Raw genomic sequence first — 27015 nt, forward strand, 5'->3', positions numbered from 1 at the left:
TTATCGATGCTAACGATATATACATACATATACTATACATACACTCGTACGCAAACTTCCACTATACTTTCTTAAATTTTTTATCCGACTTTCTCGTTCGTTCGGGATTTTCTTCAATTCTGTTTTTTTTTTTATGTTTTTAGCAGGCATAAGTAAGCTAAATTATATTATCTAATTATAATTATATATTAAAAAAATAAAAAATATGATTTTTTCATCGCTTGTCAGTCTCTCACATTTCGAACTCATTTTGTAAAGCTCACTACCTTTCAATTGATTTGTCTATAGCTGAATGTGTTTTGTTTTTAATTTTTAATATTTATATTTTAATATTTATATTTTTATTTATATTTTAATAACATGTTATTAATTTATTTCTGAATAAAAAAATTCTATAACGCAAAAAGTACCACTTTATAGCGGCACTCAAATATGCACAATACTTGAAAATTTTGAGCGGTAGGGTTTGCGTGGCCACGAGTGTAGAATTGTACTTGGTTTTAACAGCTTAAAAATCGGCCGTAATTTCGGCTTGTATAGTCAAGAAATTAGTCAAATTAAGAAAAAACGTTAACTTTGGCTAAACCGAAGCTGTTTCACAGTTGTATTTCTTGTATCATAAAGGGTATAATGAGATCTCTATCTTGCTTTTGGTCGTACATTGAAAAGTCTCCAGCCTGGCACATAGATGACGATACTAGAATTAAATCCCTAAGACTTTTAGTCAGCCTGCCATGGGGTTCTTCAGCCTTTTTCAACATTTTTTTTCTCATATAAAAGGAGAAATATTTTATTAGAATTTTTTATTGTTACAAACATACGCCGTAACAAAAAAATTCTGAAAAAAATATCTTAAGCTTGGCTATTACGATGACATTCCCCATGACCTCTCGAAAAAAAGATGCGCCCGCGTTGGCAGGATAATTTTTTCAGGATCATCTATATTTTTTTTTCAATTAGTTTTCATCGTAAAAAGATGCTCCCTCCAAGACTTTAAGAATTGTATCTCAAAGTAAAAAAGTGTAAAATTTCATTAAGAACGGTTTAGTAGTTCCCGAGAAATCTTGCCAAACGACTTCAAGCACACAGTTTCGAGAAAAACGAGATTAAAGACGGCGCACTTAGCCTAGTTAGCCTCGTGCGCACTCGAATCAACTTGAAAATTTAGGAAAATACTCTAGAGGTGTTGTAGAATTTAATCAGACAATAAAAAATTTATTTTTTGAAACTCGTAAACCCATGTAACCCCTTAAACCTCCAAAGGCGAGTGTATAAATTTGAGAGCTGTGGGATCATTAGTTTGTGAATTATGTATGTATATCATTTTAAGTGAATTAATTTTTGTTATTGTAAAAGAAAATGGATGAATGGATGGGCGAATTGGATCGTGTGTTGAAAAAATATTGCTTTTTAGAGGGGAAAAACAGTTCAAGCAAAAACTTGTCCTTATGACGAGTTTCTGGACACTGCTCCAGCAAAATCATGCATCAGGATTGGTATACTAAGTTTGGACGTGGGGAAATGAGCACCTAAGACAAGTGCACGCCCTAAAGAGGCTTTTGTTAAAAAAGTATCAAAAATAATTTTGAATGACCGTAAGGCGAAGTTGTTCGATATAGAAGGCACTCCTCTAAAGATAAACTGAAAGTATGCGAAAACTCTGTGCAAAGTAGGGAAGGCTTGAGCTCTTCCTTGACCAAAAACCAAAATGAGTTGATGATTCGGAGGAGTGTTTGGAGATATTCAAGGGAATAATAAACCCAAGTTTTTGTGCCAGTATGTGAGAATGGATGAAACGTGGCTCTACTGTTTCACTCTGAAGTCCGATCGGTGATCATTCGAATGGATTGCAAACAATGAACCCGTTCTAAAGCGTGGAAAACACAACAGTCAGCTGGCAAGGATATAGCGTCTTTTGGGATGCGTGTGGAATAATTTACACTGACCACTTTGAAAAAGGAAGGACAATCAATAAATACTATTACATAGCGTTATTGGAGCGTTTGAAAAGTGAAATCACCGAAAACTGGCCGCGTTTATAGAAAAATATAGCGCCGTTTCACCAATCCAATGGATCGTGTCACAAGTCAGTGGAACGATGGCACAAATCCATGAATTCGGTTTCGAATTGCTTCCGCATCCACCGTATTTTCTAGATCTGGCCCCAAGTGACTATTTCCTGTTCTCAGATTTCAAAATAATGGTCGCTTGAAGAAATTTCCGTCGAATGAAGAAGTGTTATCAACGAAACCGAGTACTACTTGGAAGCAGGGACAAATCGTACTACAAAAATGGTTTCGAAAAGCTGGAGGCGCGCTATAATCAGTGTATCACCTTTGAAGGGAACTTTTAGCAGTTGTTTTGTTTGTCATAAAGGTCAAATACACTTGGGTAGTTACAAAAAATTGTTTATATAAAAAAAACTCATATTCTCAGAAGTCTCATGTAACTAAATAATTAAGTATATTACATATAAGTAAGATGTCTGATTACATCAGCACTCGACGAAAATGATTGTACGTATGGCAGCTGTGCCTCTTTTGCAACAGCAACGTTGGACTTTCTTAGCGTGCCACTTTACCGCCACTTAACTTTGGCGAAAGTTTCTGGGTGTGGACATGACGGCAAGTGTGGCTGTCTCAAGTCAGATCTTCGTTGCGTCTTGCCGAAGTCGCAACACACACCCACTAGTATAACGCAGCGTTTGGCTGGAAAATTTCCATGCACACTTCAAAAGGTGTTTAATTGCAACACCAAATGGCTTCCGCACAATGTTGCAGTCGCATTGAGTGGAAAGTTTAGCAAAGAGAAACCTTTATTTTTGCATTTCTACAAACGAAACGGTGCGTAGCTAAATCTCGGCATGTACCGAGTGTGAGGTTATGTTGAAATTATTGAATGGAAAGTTTCTGCACGCCATTGACATTGTGGGGCATCAGCATATAGCATAAACGGCAAATAAAGCGCGCGCGCTTAAAAATATGCAAAGAAATAGCGAAAGTCACTTGAAATGCTTCATTTGCATTTGCTGCAAGTGTCGGCTGGGGATTCGAAATGATTTTTAAGCCAATTTGTGGCAACACGGATAATTTCACTTTAATTAAAATAAACGAAACGATATGAAATCGCATTGAACCGCTTTTGACGGCGCTTTGTGGGTATTACCAATCTGTGATTTACATACATCTGCGGCTTTTGAAAATAGTAGTCTGGCATAGTAGGAGTATGGAGCGTTGACGCTGAGGGATAAAGCAACAAATAAGTAGCATATTGGAGTTGCCGTACTTGTCAACATAACTGTTAAGTACTTACATATACTCACGTGAGCTTATAAATGTCATATGAGTTATAATTGCTCACAATATTTCAGCTTTGCGACTTTCATACCTCAACACATAGATACTATACATATGCAACGTAGCTATTTCATATATGATCTTTTGGTACGGAAATTAATCCCTGTTCGGTTAGTTAAAGTCGTGGGGCAACGTTTAACGAACGAATTGTAATTTCCCCGGTGTTAAATGAAACACACAGTTGACATCAAAGTCGCAAACGAGTGGAGCGTATGAGTTGACCAGTGTGGTTGTGGTGCGTCCGAAGTGTTGCTTGGTTAACCGAGCTCGTTGCGAAGTGGTGTGGGTGTATAATTGGCTAAGCGTAAAAAGCTTATGTTACCTTTTGGCTTTCCTGTCGTTTGCTGAGCGATATTATTTATCTCTTTTATTTTGATTTGTGTTTGTTAGTACTTGTTAGTTGCTTACTAGATGCTTCTTCAATCAAAATTGAGTGGGAATATTTATACAATTTATGGTCATATTTCATGGATCCTTAATGTAGGCAGTAATTTGTAGAAAATGTTAATTTAACCCTAAATGTTTGCAAAGATTTTTTTTTTATTTTTTTAGTTCTTAACTTTAGGCGCTCTAAGGCTAAGGGAAGCAGAATTTCTCTCCCCCTTCAACTGCCTTCCTGAAAACTTGGACCAATTCTTCGCAGAAGTTTTTTGTGACGACCTTTTCTCTGCTCACATACCGACGATGAATATGTGGATGGGGAGGAGTCGTAGAAGAAGAGGCGCAATAAGTGTTTGGACGGATAGGTCGAAGCAAGGAGTAAAGGTTGGAGGGGCAGTTTACTGTAAGAAGCGCTCCGTTCAATTTTAGCTTTAGGCTAACCGAATCACTGTAGTATATTTTTAAAAGTTGAAGTGGCTGAATTAATGTAGCAGTAGTCGTTACTGCTACGAAGGGCAGCCTTATTCAGAGAGGTGAGAACTCACTCCGACTGCAGAGCAGCAAACTAGCGAGGAACTCGCTAACTGTGCGTTGAGAGCTAGTTAAGGAGTGTCTGTTCTCCCTAGAAATACCATAAAGCTGCTTCTTCATTAGACTTGTTTAGATTCCTATCGCAGCGGAATCTTTGTCAACTACCAAGCCAAAGATGTACCCTTGCACCGCTCACATGGGAATGAGATCGAGTGAGATTCCCATTGGCGTCTTACGTTCTAGCACTGACATAATGAACATCGCATGCGCTTAGAAAGTGTAAAGAATTATTCAGGATTTAAACTGAACTGCTTTTTCTTAGCAAAATTCAGCTTCAGACATTATCCAATATTCATCCATATGATATGAATAAATGTCTTTTCGGAAACTAGTTGTCAAATTGGTAGAGAGGGTGACGAAGAAACATACAGGCACTTTATTCGCCATTGCCCAGTCCTTAGAAGACTGAAGTTAAAAAATTTCGGCAGTAATCTAGACTGACATTAGCCTCCTCAACAAATTTGTGATAAGCTCAAAAGCACCTCATGATCTACTACATTATACAGAAGTTTTTGATGCCACAACCGTCCAGCGTTCTAAGGTGAGATCTCTATTAGGATAGGCTCTTTAACTTTACCCCACCCTCACCTAATTCCAAATACTATCAACAACATTACTTCTACTACTTTGGAAGGGTATTATTGCTTATGGGGAATACTGTAAATGATGTGGTAAGTTTTAACATGATAATGTATTTTCAATAAGTTAGGTTAAGGTACGAATAACGAGACTATATTAGTCTGGCGAAATCTGTCTAGATGTTTCCACCTAGCCTTTTTAGAATGAATTCAAACCCAGTTTTGCATTCGAACAGCCTGTCGCTTTTCTTTATTGCTTTTTTCTGTAGAGTAAAGTACGCAATTGAGAAGCAAAGTCCTCTCTCGACGAACAAAAACCAAACTCTATAAGTCACTCATAATTCCCGTCCTGCTTTATGGTGCAGAGGCTTGGACGATGTCAACAACGGATGAGTCAACGTTGCGAGTTTTCGCGAGAAAAGTTCTGCGAAAGATTTATGGTCCTTTGCGCGTTAGCCACGGCGAATATCGCATTCGACGGAACGATGAGCTGTACAAGATATACGACGACATTGACATAGTTCAGGAAATTAAAAGACAGCGGCTACGCTGGCTAGATCATGTTGTCCGAATGGACGAAAACACTCCAGCTCTGAAAGTATTCGACGCCGCACCCACCGGGGGAAGCAGAGGAAGAGGAAGACCTCCACTCCTTTGGAAGGACCAAGTGGAGACGGACCTGGCTATGCTTGGAATATCCAATTGGCGCCACGTAGCGAAAAGCAGAAACGACTGGCGCACTGTTGTTAACTCGGCTATAATCGCGTAAGCGATGGCTACGCCAATTAAGAAGAAGAAAGTATTAAGCAGATTGTTTCTTGGCGCCTTGTCAAGTTCGGATAAACAGAACAGTAAGGGAAAATAGGCTCACAAAAAATGTCCAAGTTTAGTGTGACCTAGTGAATGTAGTGTGCAACTATTCTTCGTGAGATGGTCGAGTTACTCTATGGTCTCAGTTTTCGCTGGGAACTTCGGAAGTCTAAATACATATGTACATGTGTACTCAATCCATATAAACAAACTAATATTGCTGATTACACTACTTTCGGTCGGCCTCTACTCCGAATACTTTTGTAAATTGTTATCTACGCTTCTTTCATAATTTTTTTCTTTTCTCACATCATTCTACTCTCCAGTCTAACGTTCGATAGCAATGAACTTGACCGCGTCATATCTGAACGTCTGCCGTCTCTATACGGAAATTCAATGCTTGAGTTTTTGTTATTGTTGCTTTAGTTACAATTGCAATTGCAGTCGCGATTCGCTTGCAAAGCTCGCCAACTTTTTTTTTCAATTTTCTCCAGCTATCTATATGCGCTAATTGGAAAATAAGCTTAACTAGGGGGAAAAAATAGCATAAGCTCTTGTTGCTATTATTGTAGAATGTCGTAATTGCAACATGTGCGCCCATAGATACTAACCGAAACAAACGCGCACACAGACTTACAAACAAATATACTTGTAAGCAAGTGCATCTCTATTGACAATCGCGCAAAGTGAGAGGAGAGTGCAGTGGAGATATTTAAGCTCTCGCTGCAGTCAAGCGATCGTTTGACAGTCGGTCGGGCGGGGTCGGGCTTGCGGTAGACTGCAGTGCACACCGTTTCAAATGTCAACAAAAGCTTAGCTATGAAGTAATACGAATACATACGCACAAGTATGAGATAACTTGTAATTTTTTTACGTTTATGTATGTGTGTGTAAGTTGCTCTCTAACGCAATAGTAGGTGTAAATGATCGCTGCAACTCTCTCTTGCACTCACTTTGCTGCATTTCTCAATTATTATTATTATTTTCTAATGTAAATAAACAAATATTAAGTCATAAAAAACACGAGTACTAACACAAACATTTGAATGAGCATGAGTCTCAATTACATTTCTATATAAAGCACATATACACACACACCCACTCTGGACGGCAGGTGTCTCTAGAGATATTCTTTATTGCACACTAAAATGCAGCTCTTAATACAAAAATGAATTTGACTCGAGTTGGGCCTATATGAAGTAGCTTGATAAGCAGTTATTTATAGTTGAGCGCTAAATAAATAGGCTTAATTTCTTTTAAAGAGAGGCCGTGAAAAATTTCATATTTGGATCAAGAACGTATTTAGAGGTATTCGGTGGAGCTTGTATGCGATATAGAAGGACTTAGCAGTTGAAAATCTTGAAAAGCCTGGCATAATCTACTGATGATCCCATTTCTCAATAGCACCGATACCTGTTTAGAATTTTTTGCGAAATCTCAATCAAGTGGCACTTAAAATTAAAAATATTTCAGCTGTGCGATAAAGTTGCTTTTAACCAGTGCCATTAGTTGGGAGCTAAGGCCTCCAAACTTAAAGCTAACTGTGACTACCCGATAAAACAGGCCCTTATAATTACACATATACCAAATTGAATTGCAAAAGACCTACTCCGTCAGGATGGAAACCAATAAGATCCTATGAAGGAATTCTGGAAAAACCGATTTTAACAATTTTGCCTTCTGGCTGGTGAGAGTGATATTCCGTCAATTTAGAGAGCAAGGATGCCAACTGAAAGTCTCATACATCACCGAGGGCATGTACGAGAAGAAATTTCAGTCTATTGTTGAAACTAGCAACCAACCGTTCGCGGACCCCCTGGCTACCACATCTTTCTGCTATGCGTCCTCGAAATGGAGAAGTCGAACTGTGGAAGACGGTGATGCCGTGGAGGTCCGACGAGCATCAAAAACCGACGTAAAGTACATCAAAAGCTGATGGTTCAGGAAAGCCAACAGAAAGGAAAGCAGGACGAAAAGAAAATCGGAAATTGTCACTATAAAGCCAGAAAAAAGGAATAGCTATGCGGTTGTCTTAGCGTTATCAAAAGGTACCTAAAACCCGATGAAGCAGAAGTTAGAATAAGAATGATACGGAAAACTAGGGTAGGCGCACTTTTACTAAAGTTAGAAAAAGGCCAGGTGGCAAGCACTAATTTCTTCGAATCTTTAAAGAGCAGGTTAAGAGAGACCGCATCGGCCGACCTTAAGCCAAACGCCACGGTAGAGATTAGAGAAGAAAGAGAGACTCAATTCCCAAACGACAAAGGAGGAAGTCAATGCAGCGATGGAGAGCGCTTCTGGAGAATCAGTGCCTAATCGGGAGAAAAATATCTCCCTGCATTATATAGCACAGAGCCATGTATGAAATGACCGATCGAAATCCGACTCTTGTAAGGAAAACTTCATTATTAGAAAAGATGTTTTCCAGAAATTAGGAATAATACACCGGATGACTATAGCATATGGTGGTATAAATAGTATACAGCTTTCTTTTTATACCCTTTTATGTTACACTTTGGTGTAGCCTGGATCACTGCGAACGAAACAGCAAAGTTTAATTAGCTTTACTTATGATTTCAAAGGTAGTGACACTAGCGGATCGCCCTCTCTTCAGAGTGAACTTAACGTTATATCTCTTTGTTATGTTATTTATGTTGGTTTCTAGTTTCACCAAAAGTTCAAGGAGACAGACCAACTTTATGAAACTTTTATTTTTTATTCTTTATATAAATATATTTCATGCCCCACACTTGAAGTAGACTATACCCTTAAACATCAATTATATTGTTTCAACTTATGGAATGATTTGACAACTTCACTAAATAAATATAAGATAATTAATATATGGCAATATAAAAATAAAGTGTCTCATCGTTTACTTTCTGGTAATAACAATATAGTAATATAATAATATTAGTCAATTGGCAACAAAAAATTTATTGGTATAACCAGGCAAAATAATTAAAGAACACAAATATATATATAAAGGGTGTGAATTTTTTTGCATTAGTATTTGACAGATCACGTGATTTCAGACCATGGTGTCAAAGAGAAAGATGCTCAGTATGCTTTGACATTTCATCATGAATAGACTTACTAACGAGCAACGCTTGCAAATCATTGGAATTTTATTACCAAAATCAGTGTTCGGTTCGACAAAGTTTTTATCGACAAATTTTTGTTCAGCGATGAGGCTCATTTCTGGTTGAATGCTACGGTAAATAAGCAAAAATTGCCGCACTTTGGGGTGAAGAGCAACCAGAAGCGTTTCCCAAAAACTGGCCCATGCATCCGAAAAAATGCACTGTTTGGTGTGGTTTGTACGTGGTGGAAATTGGAACCGTATTTTTTCAAAGATGCTGTTGGACGCAAACGTTACGGTGAATGGCGATCGCTATCGTTCGATGCTAACAAACTTTTTTGTTGCCAAAAAATGGAAGAAACTGAAACTTGGTTGACATGTGGTTTCAACAAGATGGCGCTACATGCCACACAGCTCGCGATTCGATGAGCCATTTTGAGGGAAAACTTCGGACAACAATTCATCTCAAGAAATGGGAACCCGTAAGTTGGCCACCAAGATCATGCGATTTAAACGCCTTTAGACTATTTTTTGTGGGGGCTTACGTCAAGTCTAAAGTCTACAGAAATAAGCCAGCAACTATTCCAGCTTTGGAAGACAAACATTTCCGAGAAATTCGGGCTATTCCGGCCGAAATGCTCGAAAAAGTTGCCCCAAAATTGGGACTTTCCGAATGGACCACCTAAGACGCAGACGCGGTCGGCAACATTTAAATGAAAATTATCTTCAAAAAGTAAATGTCATGAACCAATCTAACGTTTCAAATAAAGAAACCGATGAGATTTTGCAAATTTTATGCGTTTTTTTTTTAAAAAAAGTTATCAAGCTCTTAAAAAATTCACCCTTTTATATACACATTGGGTTGTCAAAAAGTCTTCCGATATTTTTCGCTAGTTGACGCTGAAAGCGCGTAGTTCTAGTTTTATTCGACGCCTCGAGGTTCCATATAACCTTTTTGGAAAGCTCATTTCACGTGCTAACACGTGTTTGATTGATTGTCGTTTCTTTTAAAGTCGTTAGTGAGTTATAGCGTCGCAAAACTTGGAGCAAAATAACGAGAAAATGCGGCATATTTTACAGTACTACTACGATTAAAGGCAAAAAAGCATCTCAAGCCTGCCCAATAAAAATTTGTGCAGTTTATGGACCGATACAGTTTCCATATCCGCCGCACAACGATGGTTTCAACGTTTACGTTCTGGTGCAGAGGTGGTCGAAGATGCGCCACGCTACGGAAGGCCTGTCGTCGAAAATTGCGATAAAGTCGCTGAATTGGTCGAAAAGAGACCGGCATAGTAGCAGCCGTAGCATCGATGGTTAAGAGCTGGGCACAAGTCATCAAAAATTTTTCATTTCAATTTCAATGAAAAAAAAATTCAATAAAAATACCGCAAGACTTTTTTTGACAAAACCCAATATATTAATGTTTATTTGAATCAGAAAGACTCAGACAATTAAAGTCCACGGTCGATAAATATTGTAAGGGCAAGATGAAAATTGTAAGTATAAATGTATTTTTTGCTTGATCTTCAAACTTTACCCAAAACGGGCAAAACTTTCTTAAATTTTGTACAATTGCTGAATCTGAACAACCTTATCGGCTGGACAGAATGTAGATATAAAAAAATATGAAGTGCTAATATAGCAGCCAGAAATCGACGATTATTTTGAAATCTCGACTAAAAGTACTATGTGTATAGAAACTGCAGTGCCTGCCTTGTAAGTCAAAAATCTTTACTACTTGAAGCAATAACAAGTCAGTACGACTTTCCCAACTAAGAAACCTTATGAGAAGATTCTATAACGAACCGCATGTGAAATATAAATAATACAAAGTAAAGCAAGAAAAAGTAAAAAAGGCGAAGTTCAACTGCGTCCGAACATACAATATTATACGCTTGCAACTTGCAGGAATCAAAACCAGAGAAATACCTTAAAGTGTAAAACATCAACCAGAAGTTTGGAATAGAACTCATATACTTACCGAAAATTTTTACATAAGGTTTGATAGAAAAACGATATGTATATGGGAACTGAAGTAGTATATTACCAATTTTGTCTAATTTTACCAATACTACATACTAAGGGTGATTTTTTGAGGTTAGGATTTTCATGCATTAGTATTTGACAGATCACGTGGGATTTCAGACATGTGTCAAAGAGAAAGATGCTCAGTCATGCTTTGACATTTCATCATGAATAGACTTAATAACGAGCAACGCTTGCAAAATCATTGAATTTTATTACCAAAATCAGTGGTTCGGTTCGAAATGTGTTTCGCGCTTTACGTCCGATGTATGGTCTACATAATCGACCAAGTGAGCAAACAATTAATGCGATGTGACCAAGTTTCGCACTCAGTTTACTTTATTGGACATTAAACCAACCACACGAATGCGTACAGTGCGTACAGAAGAGAATATTGCGTCTGTTTCTGAGAGTTTGCTGAAGACCGTGAAAAATGTCGATTCGTCGCCGTTCGCAGCATTGGGTTTGTGTTTATTCGACCACATGGAAGAATTTTTTACGCAAAGATCTTGGTGTAAAAAAAACCGTATAAAATACAGCTCGTGCAAGAACTGAAGCCGAACGATCTGCACAAACGTCGAATTTTCAGTGAATGGGCCCTAGAAAAGTTGGCAGAAAAATCCGCTTTTTTATCGACAAATTTTGTTCAGCGATGAGGTCATTTTCTGGTTGAATGGCTACGTAAATCAGAAAAAAAAAAAAAAAAAAAAAAAAAAAAAAAAGCAAAATTGCCGCATTTGGGGTGAAGAGCAACCAGAAGCCGTTCAAGAAAACTGCCCATGCATCCCGAAAAATGCACTGTTTGGTGTGGTTTGTACGCTGGTGGAATCATTGGACCGTATTTTTTCAAAAGATGCTGTTGGACGCAACGTTTACGGTGAATGGCGATCGCTATCGTTCGATGCTAACAAACTTTTTGTTGCCAAAAATGGAAAAGAAACTGAACTTGGTTGACATGTGGTTTCAACAAGATGGCGCTACATGCACACAGCTCGCGATTCTATGGCCATTTTGAGGGGAAACTTCGGACAACAATTCATCTCAAGAAATGGAACCGTAAGTTGGCCACCAAGATCATGCGATTTAACGCCTTTAGACTATTTTTGTGGGGCTACGTCAAGTCTAAAGTCTACAGAAATAAGCCAGCAACTATTCCAGCTTTGGACGAACAACATTTCCGAAGAAATTCGGGCTATTCCGGCCGAAATGCTCGAAAAAAGTTGCCCCAAAATTGGGACTTTTCCGAATGGACACCATAAGACGCAGCCGCGGTCAACATTTAAATGAAATTATCTTCAAAAAGTAAATGTCATGAACCAATCTAACGTTTCAAATAAAGAACCGATGAGATTTGCAAATTTTTATGCGTTTTTTTTTTTTAAAAAAAGTATTCAAGCTCCTTAAAAAAATCACCCTTTCTTAACACCAGACACATACTCAAAAAATCTTCCCTGAGCTTCATTAAGGCACTTCACTTACAATCACCAATCATGTGGAATGAAGTCAGCCGGATGTTCGATCAAAAAACTTTGAACAGTTTTCCGTTGGCCTTGAACAATTTTTGACCATTTTCGCACGGTTGATATAAAAAACATGAGAAGAATGCGGACTAAATTTAATTTAAATTGGTCGGGCGGGTCCCGCGATATGCGAATTCCGATTTACTTTTTCGTCAAGAAATATGTGTACCAAGCTTCATCAAGATATCTTAATTTTTACTAAAGTTCCAACGCTTCACCAATGGAAAACGTTTCTTACAAGAATTTTATTCCGATCGTTCAGTTTGTATGACACCTATGTCAGCGATACTGTCAAATGATCAGCTTCTTGGAGAGAATAGAACATGTGCAAAATTTATGATATCTTTAAAACTGAGGAACAAATTGGAACACTAGTTCCGTTTATATACAGACAGACGGGACTAGGGTAAATTTCCTACTGGTGGCAACCTTGTTACTATTATATGCCTTGTTAGGTTATGAAAAAATCTCAAGCAAACAAAAAAAAAAATTAATATTTTAGAGTTATACAAAGTGAAGCTGAACTGACTTAAAGGCAAATTGGGTAGGGAAAAATATTTTATTAATTGTTCTACCAACTTTGTACACTAAAACTTTATTTCAAGCCAAAAACCAAAAATAAAAAAAATATTTCACATTTTGAATATCTTAAGCTCTTAAAACTCAAGAGTCCTTCTTAAAACTTTTAATAATGAAAAATAAAATTTTGCCTTTTTTTGGAAAAAGTCAACTCTCTTTCCATTATTCCAAGCACTTTCCTGCCGAGCTTCTAAGCCATATGCATTTTACATTCGAGCAAAGCTTTGCTTTTAATAGAAAACATCAACTATTACCGCACACTTGTATGCACACAGGCATATTCATAGCAACAAATGCAAGTGTGGTCCCCCAGAAGAGTCTGTATTCAAGGTTGTCATATTGCAATCTCAAGTTGTAGACATGCGAGTAAGAGAGCGAGTGAGTGAAAATAGTAATTACAGCTGTTGACGTACCTCTTTTTCTAGTTGCCAATCGTAATTGTTTTGTTTTTTGTTTTTTATTTTCTAATTACTGAAATTACTCAAAGCAAAAGCGCATACATATAACTAGTACTTGTTAGTAATACTATATTAGAGACTAGAACTAACACAGACTACACATTATTGCACTGAAATGCACTCTCTGCTCAGAACTAAGTCACTCTTAATTAGAGGTACTAGCGCAAATAGGAAGCTGCTTGTTGAGCTTTCGCCATCGGTGTTTACTCGCATATAATTAAATATATACTAGTACTGTTATTATTATTTAATCGAATGTCTTGTAATTATTTAATTTTATTTCCAAGCTTTCGATAAGCTTACTTCTGATTTCGATTGCATAATGCATTTTAATTTTATTGAATTTTGTGTTATTTATTTCAAAATCATTACTAACTTTTGCAACAGTACAATATATGTATTCATTACCGTAAATTACAATGTAATTGTAGTAAGTACTTAAGGGAAATAATACCCACATTATATGAATAGCTTATAGTCATTGTTCGGGACTTGCGCTTTATAATATTATATGTATATATTAAACGGTAAAAAATTGTGCTCAAAGCCACCTTCAAACGGTTATAGGATTCTTTTCGGAAGTGCATGTAATGTACTAAAAATGATGAGGTAATATTACGAGTTGAAATGATATCCGAATGTCTATCCATCTTTCCGTTGTCCGTACAATAGCGGTAGCCTGAGTAAACCAATATTATGCGATCTTTTGGTAGCTTTTTAGTGTGCTGTACTATATCTTGGGAAAAAAAGGCGTCTTTTCAACAAAAAAGAGAAGGCGAAGAGATTGAGAAATGTTATCAAAAATTAAGCCAGCTAAAAAAGTTTCAAATCGGCGCCGGCTCTGTAAAGACAGGAATGAAAACCTGATAACATCCAGAGTACACTCGAAAATTGGAAGGAGCACGCACTTCTCGGAACTAAATGGCGAAAGAACTGCTGCAACGGTTCTTTACCGAACTCGCACCAACAAACTACCGCGACAACATTGTCGTCGAGCTATTCGAACAAGACAAGCTCAAAACATGTCAAAGGCGGCTGAAGAATAACAAAGTCCCAGGAGCCGATGGATTACCGGCTGAGCTATTTAAAGTCGGCAGCGAGCAGCTGGAAAAGCGCATGTTATAGCTTTTAATCATGATTAGATCGGATGAACACATGTCCAATATTGGTTGGAATATGAGTGTATTCTGCCTCGTCAACAAGAAGTGAGGTCACACAATTTGCGCTAATTATCGCGGGGTTAGACTTCTTTACACTGCGTAGGTCGCTATTGGCAGCTGTAAATTTGAAAAAGTTATGGACTTTCTATATTTTGGAACCAGCATAAATACCGCCATTAATTTATGCTTGAATATCAAGTACAAAATAACCCTTGCCAAAAGATACTACCTTGGGATCGGTAGACAATTCAGAAGCAGGGCTATTTCCCTGCTCTATAAGCTTCTTGTTATTTCCGTCTTATTATACGGGACTGAAACATGTACAGTGACGAATGGAGATGAAAAGAAAGCACTTGGCACATTTCAGAGAATTTTTATCCGCGAGATCTTTGGAGCTGTCCGCGAAAGCGATGAATATCGAAGAAGTCGTAACCACGAACTGCATGAGCTTTAAGGCGACATGGATATAGTTGGCACAAGTCATTTGCACGGAGGATGATTCTGCAGCGAAAAGCTCTTTCGATTCGAGACACATGGGTGAACAACGGAAGAAAGGGTATCCAGCTTCTAAAAGAAGGATCAAGTGCATAGGGACCAGGATGCATTTGGGTTGTACAGTATAATTGGCGTGACCTTGCGAAAAATAGAGGCAACTGTCGAAGTTTTATATTATCCGCACGGTTGTGATGCTAAAGACGAAAAGGAAGTATTGTTTACTTCAAAAAATAGTTGGCTGAAAGTGGTTTACAGTTGTCTCTTCCAACTTTGAAATTATAATGATATTGTTTATGGTTGATTTTATACCGTTGATAATGGCTTATGAAATACTTAGTAAGTCAATCAAATAATTGAGAATCTTCTGTCTAAAAAGTGTATTGCCCATCATCTTTCTCTACCGCTTATTTGAACACTGTACTCTGTGCTTATAGCTAGGCCGAAATATTGACTACAAGGTGCGTTCCAAAGTAAACAGGACTTAAAAAAAAACAAGAAAAACCGTTAACTTCGGTTGCACCGAAGCTAAATAACCTCCATAGGTGCATTTCTGTTAGTAACTATCTGTTCAGTTTGTATGGCAGCTATATGCTATAGTAATTCGATCTGAACAATTTCTTCGGAAATTACATTGTTGCTCTAGAAAATAATCTATACCAAATTTGGTGAAGATACATTGTCAAATGTCAAAGTTTTCCATACAAGAACTGATTCCGATCGTTCAGTTTATATGCAGCTAAATGATATAGTAATTCGATCTGAACAATTTCTTCGGAAATTACATTGTTTACTTTAAAAAAAATAATCTATACCAAATTTCGTGAATCATATCTTGTCAAATGCGAAAGTTTCCATACAAGTCCTTGGACTCCGATCGCTCAGTTTGTATGGTAGCTATATGCTATAGTTAACCGATTTGAACAATTTCTTCGGAGATTACATTGTTGCTCTAGAAAATAATCTATACCAAATTTGGTGAAGATACAATGTCAAATGTCAAAGTTTTCCATACAAGAACTTGATTCCGATCGTTCAGTTTATATGGCAGCTATATGATGCGGTGATCCGATATCGGTCGTTCCGACAAATGAGCAGCTTCTTCGAGAGAAAATGAACTTCTTAAAAACTGAGGGACTAGTTCGTATATATACAGACAGACCTACGGACAGACATACGGACATGGCTAAATCGACTCAGCTCAACATACCGATCATTTATATATATACTTTGTATGGTCTCTGATGCTTCCTTCTGGGTGTTACAAACATCGTGACAAACTTAATATACCCTGTTCAGGGTATAAACAGAACAAATGGCCTCGCCGAATATTCTTGTGTCTTCATTATCGATTATATGACGAAAATTATGTTTACTGATATTTAAAAATGGGCTGAAAGTATATAAAATTATTTCCTCAGTATTTCTGCGCATTCCAGAACTAGCATGCAATCTTTATATATATTTTTATTTTCATCGCATAATAGCAGGCTTTGTGAAGAATTGTAATTCTCTAGAAACTATTGATTTCCAAGGAAATAGTGTGGTTCTACATTACATAAATTCAAATAAGCATCCAAGACTGGATGCGAGGGAATTTTCTTGTATTTATAATTTACGATTTAAACGATAATCTCAGAGTTAACCTTTTAACTGTGGCGTGTGCATTATAAAAATAATTAGTACTCCTTAAATATGGTTAGGCGCCAATATAGACCGATTTCAATTATTTTCGAAACAAAGTACCGAAATTTTATAATTAAATCTTTCTATGCACCTAGCCTATAACTAGCACACTTGGTGGTACATATGTAAGATAATATGTGTAGATATTGATAAATGATCAGTTTATATACTTAGTACGTAAGATATACTACATTTCATTCATCTATGTCAGGCTCTCTCTTCTTCAAATACAGCTCAGTTGTTTTTTGAACTACATATAACAACCTACTTATAGAACGAGTTGAGAAAGGAGAGCGCTAGAATAACAATACATTATTTAAATATATATTGTAGTAGGCAAAGCTAAAGCTATTGTGCTACAAAATATTGAATTATTTACGATGTTTATTATTGTGTTTAAAATAAAAACTAAAAAGGACGGTCGAAGTTGGGGTGTAACCGAACATTTTGTACTCTTGTAACTTGCAGAAATCAAGGACGGACAGACGGAAAGTCAAACGGATTTTAACTTTTCTCGTCACCCTGATCACTTATATGTACATATACGTACAATCGTTACATGAACAATACATGCAGAGTATAAAAATTTAAAATGCAACCATCTAAGATTACTCATACGCCATGGATTTATACGTGGCACACATTTTCCTTTGGAGAGAGTGATGTAAATGTATATACCTAAAATGCAAAATAACTCAACATCACTTTTCATAAGTGTATAGACGTAAGAAAAACGATATAATAGAAAACACTTATTTTAAAATAAATTTGGTTTCTGGTTATAAAATGGTTATACATATATTAATTAGATATGTGTCAGCGAAAGCCGAAATACAAGCCGAATTAATTTTAGGTGACGATATGTAGACTTAGGGAAAATAACTTCAAAAGAAAATAAGTGATTTTTGAATAGTTTTCGATTTTAAGAGCACTTCGTTAGCAATCTTCGTAAGCTACTAAGAAGTAAAATAAAGTATTTTAATTACAGAGGTTTCTTAGCACCGTCATTAATAATAAATATACATTCGTAGATAGGCAGTGAATGCAAAATGCATTCGCTTGATGAAATAATTAATTGCGAACAAACGAAAAAAATAGAAAAAGAGAAGATATGCAAAAAATAAACTAATAAATAAAAAATACTTTTTACATTCGTTAAAAAAGCGTAAATCAAAAATATAAATAATATATATTTACTTCGAAAAATAAATAAGCTCCACAAATAAATAACTAAATTGATGACGGGCGGCAAGTGAAAATACTAACACAAACAAATAAAAAAAAAATATATATATATATATAAATATATATATGTATAAATACATATATATATATATCCGTATAAGGAGGTGAAAAACGCTGTCTCATTTTACATTTTAATTTATTAAAAAAATAAGCAAATTGGAATTATTGACGCAGGTGTCTGTAATTAGATATGTACATACACCTTTAAAATATGCTGAATTAAGTAATAAATAGTACATATGATCATAAATATAAGGGATCAAATTATTTATAGTGCTCAAGTAACCACGTAAGCAGTATCTACGCCAATAAAGTAGAAGAAGCTCAATTATTTTTGGATAGTCCAACCTAAATAATTACAACAATAATTGCGATGTGATAAGCAAAAATATTACAAGACTCAAAGATACTTATTGAAGTTAGCTGCACACTCCATTTCTCAAATAACTCACAAAATAAATGAGTTATGAAATTGGAAAATAAGCGTAACACCACCTCTAAATGGAATTTCATAACTCAAGAACTGTTTGACCAATTTTCGCGCATAATTTTGAGCTGACATGTTTACATTGTGAAAATGTTATAAGTACTCCTTTTTCCCGAGAATCCCAATTTTAAATTCAATACCAAATTTACCTTTGCAGTAGGTAAATGATATTCTCGAAATGAAACTTTGCACAAATATTGCCTTAAAGATGTCTAAAAAATTATTGAAATCGGGACGGATCTTCTCAAGCCATAAGATATTGATTATGTGGCCTAGATTTTTGACCTGCTTTGAAGTGGTTTTTTCGGTTTTTAATCGGCAGTAATAATGCGTTTCATGACATCCTAGTGTCTTGGAACCATTCGTACTTACACTTTTCTTAGGCCAAATAAGCTTTCATAATGGTTTCACTAATTCTTTCGGTATCCCAACGATGCCAGTTAGATCTCTGATTATTAATCGTTGATTTTCAATCATTAGTTAGTTAGTTTTATTGACCTGTTGATCATCCCTTGATTTTGAAGGCCGTTCTCGATCATCTTTGAGTAATTTGTACCAATCAAAACCATTTACTCGCGACAAACAATTATCACCCAATACTATTTCAAATTTTCTGAAACGTTTCGGCAACAGAAGTTTGATTCCTTACACAAAATTTAAGAGAACTTCATTCTTGAATAATAAAGACAAATTGTTGTCAAGGTCAATTTCTTACAATTACGGCGTTAAAAAGTTGCTTAACATCGAAGTATGCCGCTCTCCATTGAAAGTCACGCTCTCCATTGAGAGTGGCCAGCATCATTTCGGAAGAAGTATGGACCGATGGCTCCACCAGACCAAAAACTACACCAAACTGTCAATTTAGTAGAATTTAACGATTGTTTATGAATTAATTGTGGATTTTCTTCGCATCAGACTTGACAGTTTGTTTATTTACCCCACCACTGAGATGATAGCCAGCCTCATCGGAGATGATGATTTTCTTTAAAAAATCGATATCGTTTACAAGTTTTTCGAAAGCAAAAGCAACAAATTCACGTTATTTATGTTAGTACAACGGCTTCAGTTCTTGAATGAGAAAAAATTTATGCGAATGCGAACGCAAATCCTTTCTCAAAATTCACCAGGTTGTGGTTCCAGACAGTCCCAATTCTTGCGAACGTCTTAGAATCGGCAAATTGCGATTTTCAGCAACACTGGCCGGAACAACAGCAATATTTTCTTTACTTTTTATCGGCTTTTTGTCTAATTGGCACTTGAATATCATGTGAATATTATATGAATAGTATGTGTCCAGTTTATATGGCAGCTATATGCTATGGTTAACCTATCTGAACAATTTCTTCGGAGTTTATGTTATTACCTTAAGCAGTAATCCATGTCAAATTTCTTGAAGATACCACGTCAAATGTGAAAGATTTCCATACAAGAACTTGATACCGATCGTTCGGTTTGTATGGCAGCTATATCATTGTCAAATGCGAAAGTTTTCCATACAAGAACTTGATTGCGATCGTTCAGTTGTATGTCCGATATCGGCCGTTCCGACGAATGAGCAGCTTCTTGAAGAGAAAATGATGTTTACAAAATTTCAAAACGATGTCTTAAAAACTGAGGAAGTAGTTTGTATATATACAGACAGACAGAATCATAGACAAACAGACAGACAGACAGACAGACATGGCTAAATCGACTCAGCTCAACTTACTGATCATTTATATATATACTTCATAAGGTCTCCAACCCCTCCTTCTGGGCGTTACAAACTTCATGGCAAACTTAATATACCCTCTTCAGGGTATAAAAAGTACAGATCATGACATATTAAGTGGCGTCATACCAACCCTGTTGAAAACCTAGTATAATCAATTACTTAAAATAAAGGCTGATTTCAAAAAATGTTTCAAATTCTATGAAGTTCGAAGAAGATTTTTTTTACTTTCTAGTGATTTATCTGCAAAGAAACTAGCTCTGAAAAACGTTTCAGTTTGGCTGGAAGATTTTCGTATTTTCTAGTCTTTTATCTGCCTACAAAGAAGTTATTTATAATAAAAATGGACATATATCACAAGTTTAACAATGTCTTGTTCATGCTTAGGCTTAAAATCAGCATAAAACACACTGCCGCTTGCATTGAGATAACGCAGATTTTCCGGCGCACAGAACAAAGAAATGATTTCAGTGGAACGTTATCTCCAAATTACTTAGAAAGAGAAAATCTTGCAATAAAGCGCAAACCGTCGTTTATTGCTTATTGCTCAGCATGAGCCGCGGAAGTACGCAGGAATCTAACGACATAAAAGTATTAATTTATAATAATTCCAACTTTTGTTTTTGTTCGACGCCGATTTTGTGTAATTCCCTTTATGCAAATTATACCATCTTCTTTTTCTTTTATTTTAATCGTATGACACTTTGCTCGCGCTTTCCGCTTGCCAGTCGCTGCTTCTGTGCAGGAGCTTGTGTTGTCGCATTTCGCATTTCGCACTTTTCACTTTCTTCAGCGCATTTACGGCGCACACACATGCACACATACACACATAACTGGCCATAATCTTTTTTAGCAAAACAAAAGCGCCCCGCAGCACCGCGCGTTTGCTAATTAAATTGCAATTAACGTAATTAAGTTTAACAAAAATCGCCAACACAGCAACGAAAAGGTTCTATAAAGCGCATGCAATAAAATATTATTACCAACACACATGCATATAATGTTTCACACACACATCATACGCTTTACACACACACGCATTCTGCGCACCCCTGCTGCGACCCTTTGCGGCGCACCCTTCACCACCTGCCGGCCTGCATGCTGAATTGGCAATTTCGCTCATTGCAATCACCGCTGCGCACTGTTTTGCCTTTTTGAGATTTTTCCACACACCCCTCGCCCCCCCTGCGCGCTGCCTGCAACCGGATATCAGTCTGTGGCCGCTACACGCTTATTAGCTCATTGGCAGCTAATTGTGTTGGTATTTCTTAAATAGCGCCTATTTGCGCTTAATGACACTCACTAACACACATATAAAAATGCACATGCATAACAGCATACACACATATAAACAAGTTTACTTCCACATATACAAGTTTACTTCCACATATACACACATCTATACACATAAATTTCCTTACACACTTCCACACTTTGCCTTGTGCGTATTCTATTCACGCATACATCTGCGCTTAGCAAAAATAACAACAAAAAGTCTAAATTACATAATATTTCTTTTCCGCGTTGAGCCGCATACCCATGTAATCGCTTTCGGCCGTGCCTTTTGTTCCACTATTTGCAGCTCTTCGGCTGAACCGCCTCGTGTTGCACTTGAACTGTTGCACTTGACGAAGGCTGTGTGGCGCTTCGTGGCTTGCAGCTTTTACTTTTAAGCTTGCACAGCGCGCTAGCGGCTTGTACAACTGTAAATTATGTGTGGCGTTCGGTTTAGTAATTGGAAAATCGATTCAATTACTTCAATTAAATAAATATATATTTTCTTATAAAAATTTTAAATTTTACAACTTTTGCAAAAATATCAAAATATTCAATTTTCAGCACTCCACTTTCATTTCACTTGCAATATTTAGCAATTTCTGCATTTCAAAATTTTTTCTTTTTCGTTTACAAAAATGCCAGCGCATGAAGAACGAACAACTTGGTCACAAATCTTTCCGCACTTTCACATAACTTTTTCGTTATTTTCGCTTTTTGCCGACAACACTTCAAAAACTAAAAACTGATCACTTTCGTTAACGATTGTGTGTGCATTAGTAATCTAATGACTATAATTTCCAGCAGCTGCTTTGTGATCGCCACTGATTTTCCGTTCTTTCGTTTAAAGTTTAGGTGCACACGTAGGCATGGCATTACATTCGTACCACTAGCGTCGACGTAATTATTAAATGTTTTGAACCGTTCGTTTCAATGAAAATATGACCCGTTGCAGTCGTCACTGCCGTCACCGTGCACCGTTCGCCGTTCGCGTCGTCCGCTTCGCGCGCTATTCACTAAACAAACTAAAGTCGCAAATTTTCTAAGCTCATGCACTTTTTACCAGCCGCCCGTGGTTTTGGTAAAAAAATATGTTCTCACCACCACATTCGCACATTCTCCGGCATTGCGAATGCACTCAAAATGCCAAATAACGTGAAAAATTCTCGAGCAAATGCGCTATGTTGGGGGTAGATGGGTCAGCGTACGCTTACAAGTGAGCTCAATGCATGTAGAAAGTGTTTTGAGTGGGCTATTGGCTGTGTGTGTTGGGTGGCTGAGTGAGATCGGCATAAAGTGAAACAAAAATTAAAAATAATTCAAGACAAAGTACCGATCTGGTTCAAAAACTTTCAAAGCCAAGTTTTGGTTTGATATTCTTTTAAAGATCACTTCAAATTGAGCGCAAGGTGGCACGAAATTACTCAATATTGCTTTATAGCCACGAGTGAAACTTGAATGCTTTAACTCAATGCTACCTTGTCGTATTGAGTATTATATAGCATATTGATTACTAAAAAAATATTAAAGTATTATTAACAATAGTATGAGCACCCTGTATAATATCACTGTTAGTTTAAAAATATTAAAATATTAAAATATCAATAATATGAACACTCTGTATACTATCACTGATCTAAGTTATCTTAAGCTCCATCTTTAAATGTTTATGAATTGCATTTGTTGAGCGGCGCGTGCGGAAAATCTAATTCGAAAGTGATCTGTCTACACGTGCGCGTCTAATAACTGCTTCGAAAGCGGTTTTCTAAACGCTTTTGTTTTTCAACAGTTTTTACATACTTCATTTTGTTGGAGATGCGCGTGTCGCAAACTTTTGACTTCATCAAACAAAAGACAGTAGTTTTTTTATATTTATTTAACAGGAAAATATATACGTTTTTGTCGGTAGTTTACTCAATTTGGTGATTTCCAGATTTCGAGCACTTTGTAAAAAGTTTTAGAATCCTTTAAAACGTTAACAAATCGAAAAACTATTTTTTCTCCTTATTAACTGACCACAAATTGGGCACAATTCTCCATATTGACAGGGTTTTTCTACATCAGCAATAAATATCAGGTATCCAATTTCATTTCCTTTTCACAACAGTCAAAATATTAGAGTATATTACTATATTCGTGCAATTTGCCAAGAGCTGGCGCAACTTGATTATTATTCCACTGTTCCAAAGTTCCGAATATGCACTTGAAAGCTATAGCCCTTGCGAGTATACTCGTATATACTTACTATGTGACATTCAATTGATTTAAAAATCAATATTTTTTCCACTCAAATATGTGGAACTTTGTGCCTGATAAAATGTTTTTTCAACAGTTTCTTCCTAAATAATTTACTATGAAGGCAACCTCAACCGAAAAGTCATCGTATTTGGATAGAATTCTACGGTGCACATGCTCTAGCTGAGCAAACGTGCCAAAATGATTTGCACGACTTAAAAGTGATGATTTTCTCTTTTCTGGATTTCTAGATCAAGATCACATAAATACTATTTAGAAATCAGCGGCAGAGAAGTTTTGTACACCCGCGTTTTAGAACAGATTTTATCTCTTCAGAATATCATTTGTTCTGGTCGCTAAAAATGTTCTCACTGGAATATTGTTCACAACAGAAGGGGTTTTCAAAAATAGTCCACAAATTACCCGAAAGTTTAAAGATGTTATAGTTCTAGATGAATAATTATTTGTAAAATACTAGGGTACATCCTCTTAAACAAACGCTTAACTTTTGGAAACAACTTCACGTAACGATCCAATAATTTAATGCATAATAATGAATTCTCACAAAATTCTTCATAACTAAGAATAACAAATTAATGTAGAAAAGGTACATCACCGCGAGTAGTAACGCTAAATACAGTCTTCACGGCCCTAAGAATCCAATGGTGTTACGATTATTCGATTGCCACGGACATAATTGGACTATTAGAAGGTTTGTTTTGAACCCTGGGTTGGTGGTCATGGTATTCTATCTTCTGAGTAAGCAAGGGTGACAACCTGCAGAAATGCCTGATGTGTTAATGCCAAGACTGCCTCCTTCCGATTAAAATTTTAGTAGGCCTCGGACGAAGTTTCGCTCCCGTCACAAATACGTCGATGTGGTAGGTGTAAGTTGAGATGACTCCTTCTATGCGCTAGTCGTCTCGTAACAAATTTCTTCATAATTGCTTTTTAGGCAGACGTCTGTGAATTAAGGCAGCAGTCGATTTACTGCTCCAGAGTACAGCTTTTTTCAAGGAAGTAAGCATTCACTCTAACAGTAGAGCGCCGAGACTGTCAAAATTTAGTCAAGACGTGGTTGTCCTTACTAAACATAGCATCATGCTAATGCATTGTCACACTTATTTGAGGTGGTATCGCAGAAACTTGAAAAGTCGATGAGCTAGCAAGATGGGGCACCCGTCCCATCAGTGTGGAAAGGAGTCGGATCTTACTTGTCATCTTGTGTTTTAACACTGAACCTCGCTTGCGCATAGCCAGTGTTGGTCGACGGCCAGCATTTATACTTTTTTGTTGAGTTAATCGTATACTTTCCTTATCCTGCAAACGGTATATTAAGTTTGCCTAGAAGTTTGTGATACCTAAAAGCAAACGTCGGCGACTGTTTGAGGTGTGATGAGCTGAGGCGATGTTTTTTTGTCGGAGTTCTGCATGATACGCCCGTTCAGGATGTACCTTTTTCGGCATCACGCCCACTTAGTATTATCTAATTTTACTTAACTTTACTGGACTTACGAAGCAGTACGCCTACGTACTAAACCCTTAGCTCCTGCTGCTTCGGTTTAAATTTGGATCTACGGGACCGCCGTTAGGCATTACTTCGCCGGTCCAATCTAGGCAAGAGTGCCTATTCACAAACTCCCTGCAGAATTATTCAAATGGTCTTAAGCTTCTCCGCTGCCGTTCTCTCATGCTGAGTATTTGCATCGCTATTACGACCCAAACTTTCTTTTTCGCCAATACCAGCTTTGATTGCCGCATGTAACTTATAACGTTGTCGGCGTCCTGCTTTTGTTTATTTTTCGTTCGATGGAAGTTCTTTCCAGTAGGTATCTCGAGCAGGAGAAAAAGATATGCTCGGCGTTTCGACTCTACTGCAAAATGAGCATTTTGTGTCGTCAACGTGGCCGAATCTTTGGAGGTACTCTCTCAAACAGATAGAAATCAGTCTCCTTGTGCTTTCTCTCAATCCAGGCTGCGTCCATCTTCCTTTTTCTGCAGCATCTCATTGTCTTTGCCACTCTTTAAGGATCGCCTGTCTCTCCTTTTTGTCGCTCATCAACCCGTAGACGTCTTTTCATAGCTTTTGATTCCTGATAGACTCTACTTAGCTCTGAGACCATTAAGAGCTGAGACGATATAGCAATGCCGGTCTGTCTGTCAGTCCGATCGAGTCACTATAGCAGTCAGATCGAGTCACTATAGCATATAAGTGCCATACAAACTCATTGGTCAAAGTCAAAATGAAGATCAAATGTTTACCAAAGAAGCATTTTAGTGCTTCTTCACAACCATTTAGTTGACTACTTTTGGACGACAGAGCGGCACTCAAAGATAGCTGGGAAGTTGCTGAACAAATGATGACTATCTATAATTATATGAAGTTGTTTTAAAACTATCAGCATTTTGCTTATAAATCTATTAACTTTAAGTACTTAGGAAAGTATAATTAAAATTAATTCCAAGAAAAGTGCAATTAAATTTGCAGAAGTTTTGTGTTTATTTTATTAATTATCTTACATGAATACAAACAACTCTCACCGGCCAGAATAACTTGAATTGCATTTATATCAAGCATTCCACTTTTACTACATTCAACGAAAATACTCACCGATCATATTTTACAGGTATGAATAATTTTCGTATCGCTCGCGAAACACTACACTTGCAAATATCAGCGTAAACAAAAAATGCTCGCCGACTTTAGTGGCGGTGTCATCTCGATTTTCACCTCCAGCAATCGGCGGCGTCAGCTCGATTCCAAACCGCTTGCACACGAGTTGGAGGGCCAATCTACCCTTTCGCACAGAATGCGAGCGAGCGAACATGCGATCAACTCATTCGCTCAGACCCATGCAATACGCTACGGTTCAATATTTATATGTGTAAGCGTGTGTGTGTGTGTCGGGAAAGGTAAACATTTGCGTTGACGCGACGCCGTGTGCTCGTCTCAATTGCGAATTGAGCCGAGTGAATGTAATAAATATTACATATGACGGACTTACGTAGATTATTTAATAGTATACGTACACGTAAGCGCACACACACTGCCTTAAATGTGGTTTGCATGCGTGTGTGTGTCAAAGCTTTCTTGCCTTTAAAGTCTTGTAATGCATTTCGTTCCACTACAACCACAAATTTTTACGTGTGTGTGTATGAAATTATTTAATTTTGCTGTTAGAATACTATAAACGCTCCATTCCTCTCTCGCTAGTTCGTTATCTGAGCCGTTGCACTATTGCATTATAGAATGCGCAAGCCTTTGGCCCCGATAGACCCCGTCTTCTAGCAACTGACTCGATAGTTTTTTCACTCAAGTACTACTCATTGCCTTCGCCGCG

At 37.1% G+C, this 27015-nt stretch overlaps 1 protein-coding gene across 4 annotated transcripts in view; it reads right to left on the minus strand.

The window, feature by feature from the left end:
- LOC105229034 (circadian locomoter output cycles protein kaput) overlaps positions 1-22504 on the minus strand; it is a 49758-nt gene extending 27254 nt beyond the window's left edge. For 2 of the 4 annotated variants that reach the window (XM_049458404.1, XM_011209088.4), the window contains exon 1: positions 21670-22504. The gene's annotated coding sequence lies outside the window, so the exon portion shown is untranslated. The remainder of the gene's footprint in view (positions 1-21669) is intronic. The other 2 variants (XM_049458405.1, XM_019991346.3) reach the window with 2 other exon arrangements.
- Positions 22505-27015: the final 4511 nt, after the last annotated feature.

Source organism: Bactrocera dorsalis, chromosome 5, assembly GCF_023373825.1.
Source record: "Bactrocera dorsalis isolate Fly_Bdor chromosome 5, ASM2337382v1, whole genome shotgun sequence".
NCBI lineage: Eukaryota > Metazoa > Arthropoda > Insecta > Diptera > Tephritidae > Bactrocera > Bactrocera dorsalis.